This window comes from Podarcis tiliguerta, assembly GCF_965153285.1.
Source record: "Podarcis tiliguerta genome assembly, chromosome: Z".
Taxonomy (NCBI): domain Eukaryota; kingdom Metazoa; phylum Chordata; class Lepidosauria; order Squamata; family Lacertidae; genus Podarcis; species Podarcis tiliguerta.
In genome coordinates, this window is record NC_139553.1 from 43,783,729 (window position 1) to 43,793,437 (window position 9,709).

The window sequence follows — 9,709 nt, forward strand, 5'->3', positions numbered from 1 at the left end:
AAAAAGAAAAAAGAAAATCATGTAGTCTTCGTATTAGCAAAAATGTAGGCTGGAAAATCCTATTTAGAAATAGTTTCCATTTACATGGCTTTTCTTCAGCTGGGAGCTATTGCTTGACTACCAGCATCAGTGAAGTCAGAAAGAGTGTGGGGAGGGAGGGGGGAAAAGGCTGCTGGGGACCTGCTTCATCCCTCCCACTGGTTACTTGAGCTCAGGGCTTAGGCTAACCTGTCCGTGCGCACAAGTGTGAGTCAGTAACTGTACAACAGTTTTGAGCTTAAGCTGTGGCAGATACCACACCCAGGATTCTATCACATCACAGCTGCTGATCCAATGGTAGGTCCCTAACTAGGCACTGGATATGAGTTACTTGTTACTTAATGTTTTATTTAAAAGGTGGTCTTTGCCTGGAGAAGAAGGTGGTGTGGAAGTAAATTCTTACCACAGGCTGATGCTCAGTGATAGAGTATTAGCTTTGCATGCAGAGCACATCCAGACCCCAGACCATGCATACACAAAGTGAAGTCTCCATACACTGAGCTGTTGTTCAACATGCAGAAATTGTGCACAGGGAGTAGCAGGTACAATCCCATTGCCCTCCACACATTTGCCATTTATGGCTTCTTATTGTGTCATATCCCAGTCTTGTCTAATCTATGCTATGGAGATCAGACAAGACTGGGATAGGTAGACCAGCGCTCTGCTTCAGTATGAAGAGCTTCATCTATCCATATGGATTTGATATCTTTATCATGAGGCAATCCAGTTCGCTACAGTAAATAGATGTATAATATTTATTTTGCTTTATGACTATGTTACACACTGAATTAGTTTCAAATCCCAGTAGAGCCCAGCCTACACAAAATAAAATGTTAGAACATTGCAGACATGTATTTAATGTTTTAGTTTAATAGAAAAATGATGCCAGTTAAAATCCTCTTTACTTCTTTTTGTAATAACCGGTAGAACATAGGAAGCTGCCTTATACTGAGCCAGACCATTTGTATATGTAGCTCAGAATTGTCTACACTGCCTGGAAGCAGCTTTCCGGCATTTCAGACATGGGATATTCCTTGTGCTAGTTGGAGATGACTGGGCTAGAACCTGGGACCTTCCACATTCCAAGCAGATGCTTTGCCACTGAGCTTTCGCTCTACTGCTATGCAAGTATACCTAAACCTGAGGTTTTGGGCCAAAACAGATGCAATGTTTGGGAAATGAGTAAATGTTGAACATTCTGGCATCCTTTATGTACTTCAAAACCACTAATTTGATAAGAAAAATGATGCAAAATGTGCCAGGTAAACCCTGGCATCATTTCCCCAATCAGATTAGCACTTTTGAAGTAAATAAAAAATGCCAGGTTAAAAAACACCTTTTTATACATGTCCACTCAGAAGTAAACCCATCAACTCCAATGGACTTTTCTCCCAGTAAATGGGTAAAATAATACTGCTCTGATTTGGCCATATTCTACAGAGACTAAAGGTGATATTCAACTGAGTTAAAGTTTGAATAGACTCATTGAAACAGATAGGCTCAAGTCTGAAGAAATGTCTCCTTCCCTACAGACCCTCTAGGGGTGTTGAGATCAGTGGAGGGACCCTACCCTCAGTAGTTCCACTGCCCACATGTGCTTGGTGGACTGATAGCCCCTAAATTGTGGAATTTCTACCCCACATTGGTGCATCTGCACCTTCATTAGGTAGTTTCAGCTGTATGCTGAAAATGTACCTCTTTACCCTGATCTTACACACAAACACCATTCTTTCCATGTACTTTGGACTTTCAAATTTCAGCAGCACCCTGTGTGACTCCAAAATCCCCTCTACAACCTCTAGCCTCCTATTCTAAATCATTGTTGTGGTTACCACTGCGGCAGCCTCCCAGCTCAGTGCCCAGGCTGTGCTTCCCTAAATCTGCCTCTGTCATGTGGCTGTTAATTTGTTTTACACCCGTTGTTAAAGTTGCATACCCTACCCTGGGACCTTATGCTGGAATGGGTAAGAATTGAAAGCATCACCAAGCATTACCTAAGTTAGTTGTAGTTATATCCTACTGGAATTAATGTGAATGCCTGATTTAAGTCCCAAAGTGCAACTAACACAATCAGAATAGAATATTGTGTCACCTTTGACACTCTTGCTTAGATCAGTTAGTGAATGGTCCATACTATACATTAAAAACACAAGAATCCTGGAAACTCTAGTTTACCCCCAACAGTGCTACAGTTCACAGCACCCATAACAAACTACAGTTTTCAGGATTCTTTGCGGGGAAGCCATTTGTTTTAAATGTGCTTTAAATATATGGTGTGGATGTGACCGTAGGAATAGAGAAAGGAGGGAAATAAAGAAAGTGGAATGCGGGTATTGTTGTTTTTCTTTTTGGTTTAACAGCTCCTCCTGGAGTTTTGCAAACATAAGACACAGATGCTAATTAATTAAAAGAAAATGCTTATTGATGTTCCAGCACCATTGCTATTCTACTTAATGAGAGATTTATTGACTCGTATTAAGCTGTATTCCAAGAATGCTCCCAGTAATAAAAGTATAATCTCCTGGCATAATGATGATGGCTTGCAGTTATTTCACCAGATTTGGTATGCAGCTATGAATTGCATCGATTTAATTTTCAGTGCTTTATTTGACAGAGGAAAAGTTGCTCATAGAACTGTGGATATTACCTTGTTTAAGAGGTTAACAGTGTCGCGAAAGAGAGAAAATGAGATTTGTACTTAATGTTGCATGTGAAGGAAAGCACTTCTGAAGAAGACAACTGTGCCATATTGCTGCAATTCAGAAAGGCTTCATGATTGGAATAGTGTCATAGAGTTGCATTCAAACTTTCAACCTTTGGGGATCCCATTTCACATTGGTTTGTCCACCAAATAACCCCTGAATCTCTGCTGCACAACTCCAGAATGCTGGAGAAGATTCTGGCTGACATTTATATGAACAATTTCTTTGCCATCTTTCCAGTGCTTATGCATCTCTCAGGGTGGCTTCCGGCAATCTAAAATCTCAGTACTATTTTATTTTATTATTTTGAAAAACACCCAAGCACATGGGGGGGGGGGAACTATTACCAAAAAAGTAATAGTAAATTATAATCCTCCCAAGTAGCCCTTTGTTCTGCTATGCAGGCCACTGGTCATGGATCCTGCTTCCTCTTGTTCTTCAGGTTCAAGGTCTGGATGGGAATGAATCCTGACAATTGTTTGTCAAAGATGCCGACTTCCCCCTTCTGATTAGCTGCAATAATGTTAGTAACAGTAGTAAAAGTGCCATCACCCAGCTACTCCAGCCACTGCTGGAATTTGATTAGAAGAAACAGCAAGAATGTGTTAAGCAGTTTCTCCCCTCCGTTTAAACCTGCAGTCATTTATTTCATTTTTTAAGCCTATGGCTTCATGCCGTGTGTCACTTACATGATATAGGGGCAGTATGTCTCCTTGTGCAGAATGGAAGATGGCAGGGTCCCTGAGGAAGTGCTCTACAGGGAGCTGACATCCAGCGTCCGGCCCATTGGCAGACAAACTCTGACAACATCAACTGTACTGTGTGGGAATCCTTTGCAGATCACCACAATACCTGGAGACAGGCAGGCAGGCCATGGATCCATAGCAGTGACAAGAGGAGGAATGAGCGCTGGGAGGAGCGCAGAGAGAAGAAATGCCACGGTGTATCTGCAGCAACACAACCAGACACCTTTATCTGCTCCAGCTGCAACAAAACATGCCTCTCCCATATTGGTTTCTACAGCCACAGCACGTGCTGTAACCTTCCCACAGTTTGACTTCTCCCCCAAAGGTGCACTCCTCCAATCAACTAGAACAGACCAGAATGAGAATCTAAAACTAAATCAGCATACTGGAGGACCAGCAGAGGGAGATTTTGGTTTGAATTTGTTCTTATTTTAATTATGTATTTTGTGTTTTTTATATTCACCCTGAGAATTACGGATGAAGGGTAGTATACACATTTAATTAATAATAAAAATAATGTTGCTAAAAGGCACACTGGGAAGTTTAATTTCCCCAGTGCACCTAATAGCTATAGTGGGAGCCTGGGAGGAGCGCAAGAGGTTGATTTGAAAGGGGAAACTGAAGGGAGGTAGCGAGGCAGCAGGCAAGTACATGGGTCAAAACAAGTAGACATGGAGGAGGTAAGTATGTAGGTAGGTGAGCTCGAAGGGGATGGAAGTGAGCAGAGAAAGTTTGTGGGAAGGATCAGATCACATTGCATTCCTGATGACATTGGTGTGTGTGGTGAGTTTCAATCTAGATCAGAATAGGACTTAAAATAAAACAAGCTGTTTCCCCAGATGTTGGGAGAAGTGTAGTTCAGTTTCCCAATCCCAGCTGCGAATCAGACCAAGGGAGTTCACCCCATCCCTAACTCTAGCTCCATTTCCTTTATTTTATTCTCTGTGAAATCACTTTCTCCAGCATTGCTGCCTCTTAACACCTGTTTCAGGCTGACAGTACTGCAGATGCACCAGGAGAAATGTGCAAAGAGCCATAAGGAAAGTACAAACAGTTAAGTCACAAGAGCACATTCTATAGATAGATGCCATATGTTTGGGTGACACTGATGACTTTCTTAAAAATAACGGAGTGGAGCCAAATAGAGGTGATACTTTGATTGGCCCCCTCCTTTTCATTTTATAAGACAAGCCATTTTTTTTCTGGTACAGATTACGGTAAGCTTGCTACTTGAAGATTTTAGAAGGCAAGATAGCATGCAAATGATTTGAGGCACTTAATAACAATGCAGGTGGTGTAACCGGAGGTTGACATGCATTCCATATACGACGTCCCCAAATTCTCTCCCTCTGTATCTCTATCTCTGTACCACCATATCATAATGTATCAGAGTGGTATATGACACTGAAACATAAAACATCTTTAAAATCAATACTGATAATCATTAAATAGCTGCAAAGGCCTGTCAATAAATGCCTGGAAGTCAAAAGTGAGAAGGCCTGCTGAATCTTTGAAGGGAGAATCTTCCACAGAATGGAAGATTCTGTGGAATGACACCAAATGCCTGGATTCTAGTTGAGGCCATTTGGAGCCCTGTAACATAGAGAACAACTAGCCTCACTCCTTTTGGTGTTCTCCATGATATTAGAGAGGCTGTGGTCAGTGGAACACTTATGCTCATCTTTGGTGGGAGGACCTGAGCAGCGAGAGCACTTGCCCCACCTACAGTTTCCAGCAACTGGCAGTCACAAGCATCATTGCCTCTGACCACGGAGGCAGAACATAGTCATCATGGTTTGTTGCTTGACTGGTTGGTTAGTTATTTGTTTGCTTCCTTGCTTGCTTGCAGTACCAATAGCCTACTCTTCAATCTCAGAGTGGGGGACAAAATAATAAAAATAAACAGGGTAAAATATACATAAAGTACAAAATCATAGCAACAGGAAACAACTGAGCAATTATATCAAATGGTAAACAAGCAAAATTACAAAATAAAAATAAAAATCCAGCTTTACAAAGTATGAGACTCAAGGTCAGCAGGGCTGCCAGGTAGTGATGTGCAGATGGACAATTAGTTTTGGGGTTATCTTGACTACCAAAATGGCATTTAAAGGCCTTCCAGAACATTTTCACTGTTATGTTCTACACACATGGGTGTAGGTAGGAAATTTAAAAAAGAAGGGGTTTCCTTCCTTACACACCTTACGGGTAAGGACGCCACCAGACAGTCTCTGAGGCTAAGATGCTATGTGGGACAACACTAGACATTACCAATCTGTTGTGCTCAAAGATAGCACCTTCCTCTGCTCTCAAAAATTACGCACACTGTTTATGTCCTTGACATAAGAATTCCCTTTCTTACACATTTTTTAAATTGATTTTTTATCAAAAATGGGAGAAAATAAATTATCAATATGTCCAAATACATGCCATGGAATGTGATTCACTGTTGAGGAATCGGGGGGTGGGGGCAGAAAATATATTTCCAGGAATTCAATTGGAAGATTTATATATAAATAACAACAACAATAACCACAAACAAAATAATGATATTTTTCATGTTTTCAAATCTTTCTTTAGCATACTAACTGCACACACTGGAAAAACAGTGGAACACCTTATTTCTCCCTGCCAGTATTTAACAAGCTGATTTATCTGTATTTGTTTAGGTTAGTGAATTCTACAGGCACAGCTGTCAGATGTGTCATTCATGGAAGATGCTGGTCTTTGCCTCCTGTAAAACGTTCCTTTAACAACGTTGAAAGTATAGGTGGGTTTCTTATTGTGCAAATCTTCATGAGCCTTGGCAATGTTCCAATCTTCAAAGCTTTAGGATGGGTCAGATGCAAAATGATGTAGAAGGTAATCCAATGTGGTGTAGGACACCCAAATTCAAATTCCCACTTGAACATGAAGCTCACTTGAGTAGGTGTAGGAAATTTGGGTTATTTTTATTTATTTTTGGTGGGGCTCTTGACATTACTACCAATAAAACCAATATTCCATCTATTTTTTTAAATAATATTTGTACCAGTCCCTGCCATCTCTGCAGTCTGAGGCTGAGTAGGACCTACTCAGGTCCTACCCACCTTAATCTGACCCTGTGAAAAAGCAGTATTAGAAACAGTTTTGCAGAATGAAAGTACATCTGAATGGTGTGATCAATGGTTTTTCATCTGTTTTCCCATTGAACATCCTCCCACTGAGAGACAAAGAGTCACCGTTTCATAATCAAACTCCTAATGAAGAACTAACTGCTGTCTTCATGAATAATTTGTGTTCCCCTTGTACTTGTTACATCTAAGAAAAGGTCAGCATTCATCTTTCATCTCTCCTACAAATGCAGGCTATGGTGTTTGCTTGAGGTGCATCTGTGACTGGTGAAAAAAATAATCATTATTGGTCTTACCTATTGGGGGAGGGGAACGAACAGGTACATAAATGAAAATATATTGTGTGTTCTATCCATATGCTCTCTTTAACTGAAGCCAGAATGTTGATTAGTAAAAAGAAAACAGGTCAAACATTAAAAATACAGGAATAATACTTAATATGCAATCTAACAATGAATTGAAGGTGGTCCATGAATGAAACCAAAGTAAAGCCAACAGCAGAGGTCAAGGGCAGTGCAGGGATCTACAAAGCACCCATACACTTTATTTCAAAAGTCTAGGTCCAGGAGAATACATATTTGCTGCAGCTGCAAGACTCAGTTGAGGCCTGAGCTGAATTAGGTTGATTCAGAGGGGAAAGTGCATCACCTGAGGCAGGTTGAATAAGCCTAGAATGGCTATATTTCAGGTTGGGTGGCCCAAAGCAATCTAGAAATGTCAGAGGATGAGGTGTCACATAAAAAGGTGAGGCTGGCCTCAGATGGAGAGAAAAATGTAAGAAATCTGAGAGTAAGGACTTATCCACATTTCCATCTGTCACTCTCTCTGCTTTCCCCTGGTAAAACCTGCATTTTGATGCTGAATCGGAACCAATGGCAACCAAGTGTCCCATAGATTGCTGTTTGTCCTGATTCAGCAGTAAAGAGTGTGTTTTCCAGGGGATATCATAGGGGCACATGCAAAACTGCTCAGACCCATGCATCCTAGCATGGCACAAGAGGAAATGTGGACAAACCCACAAAAGGGGGCCTTCCTGACCAGCTGCATCTCCCCAACAGAAAGTAGGCATTCCTGTTTGGCAGGTGCACCAGCTTGTCACTGTGATTGAGGGGGGCTGGCGCCACATGATGTGCACACATCATGTGACATGCTGCTGTCACTCACATATGCTGCGTGATGTGCTGACATGTCATGTGCACTCTGTGAGGCTTGTGTGTGTGATGCGAGCACATTGCGCAGCATGCACAAGTAACGTGAGCACATCACACAGTGTGCGCGTGCAGAGTGCACGCATCACCAGGGAATATTGAGGGGGCACGGCCCCCTCCTTGAAAATTTATTTGGAGGAAAGGTGGGATATAAAAGTGTTGATGACTAAATAATGATAAATGCAAATAAACAAGCTTGAAATGAAAATAAATGAACAAGTAAGTAAATAAAAGAGCCGTTTCTTAAATAGCCACTTGCCCTATCTCATTTGGTGGGGGCACCCAGAAGGTGAGCTAAGGGCCAAGGTAGATATATATGGGAGGCAATCGGTCAGGCATACAATGCTGCAGTATTAATGACTGACCAATGAAAAGGGCCCTTCTGGGTCTAAGCTAAAAATACCATTAACCTTTGTATTTGTCATCAGGTGGGAAGTAGTTTCACTAATGAGCAACGCTTTCCTTTCAAATGGCAGGAGTGTAGGAAGAAACAAGTCTTTTAAATTCCACTTATGACTCAACGTGGGTCTGTTTTCCACATGGGGATCATGTTGAGAGAGGGAGGGAGGGGCAGGGGAAAGCCACATGTATATGCAAATGTTCTCAGATGGAGAGGGCAATGGAAAATAATATGGAACTGCCAAGATGTTCTAGAGATGAAATCATTTAAATCGCTCTGGAGTTGGCATGCAAAGGAAATATTTTGAAAGGTATTTATTAATTTGCCTTGATTTCCTTCTCACCTTGTGCCATGGTGTCAGGGTGGGTTAGAGTTCCACACCAAACAACCCCAGCAAACTTTGCCTCATTTGACCATTCATTTGAAAACATCCTGGAGAGGCACTGCAGGCCACAGTAGAAGTTCTGGACAACATGGATAAATGGTCTCACCTGGTATAAGGCTCTGTTCTTTGTTGCATGTGCTCAGAAACCCTCAACACAATGAAAGGGCTCAATGTGATGAATCCCTCTGAATATGAAGAACTTGTCATGGACATGGTTTTCGTTTCCCAGTAGCATTTCTTGTTGTGCAATGGACGAATCTGTTAATTATGGTTTCTCCCAGTGTCTCATTTTACCAAGTTGGAGTTTAGTGTTCTACATCAGTTTTTTGTTGTGTTGTTAATAATAGTGTTATGCATTGGGTGGGTGAGTGGGTTGTATGTGTTATAGAAAAAACCTGTCCCTTTTCCCTTATGGGGTATCCAAGAGCCTGTATAGAGTCTTTAAGTAGATTCCCTATTGATAGGAGAAAATAACAGAGGCTAACCAAAGAATAGTGAGAAGCAAAGCAGCGAGTAAGCCTGATCTTTATTGAACTGTTGCAACAGGGTGCTCAGTCACCACACGCAGGACCTACCAATAGGGAACCTACTGAAGGGCTCTATATAGGCTCTTGGATACCCCATAAGGGAAAAGGAGCAGGTTTTTTCTATAACATATGTGAGACCCTTCTAACCTTTGGATCCAGCAAGGGTTAAAATATAAGCCATGCTAGCTTCCTATGTTGAGGTGACAGCCTGTGCGATGGGTCATTAAAGGAAACAAAGGAAGGGGGTTCTGTGTGAGATGGCCAATCCCCAGCTCCCAGTGAGTTAGAAGATGAAGCAAAGTTTAGAGTAGAGTTTTAGTGATGCGACCTAGAAGTAAAGTAGCAAGCTGGAGACTGGGTCAGAGCAGCATTTGAGATCAATGCTTGATTTCTGTTTGAATCCAAGGCTGCAGCCTCCGTCATGGGCTCAGGCTGCATATATGTGTAAATAAACAATATTTCCTTCTGTGTTTTTGTTTTTCTTTTAGTTTGTAAGCCTGCAAACAATGATGATCTTGTTTTTAATCAATTGTATATAAGGTGCTCTGGGACTCTCTTGGAAGCAGCGTTTCTCAACCTTGGGACCCCG

General features: G+C 41.6%; 1 long non-coding RNA gene across 1 annotated transcript; it reads left to right on the forward strand.

The window, feature by feature from the left end:
• The first annotated feature begins 230 nt into the window (after positions 1–230).
• On the forward strand, positions 231–8,884 carry LOC310669148. The gene is made up of 3 exons (XR_014507045.1): positions 231–336; positions 6,157–6,257; positions 8,570–8,884. It is a non-coding gene; the product is annotated as an uncharacterized lncRNA (long non-coding RNA).
• The last annotated feature ends 825 nt before the right edge of the window (positions 8,885–9,709 follow it).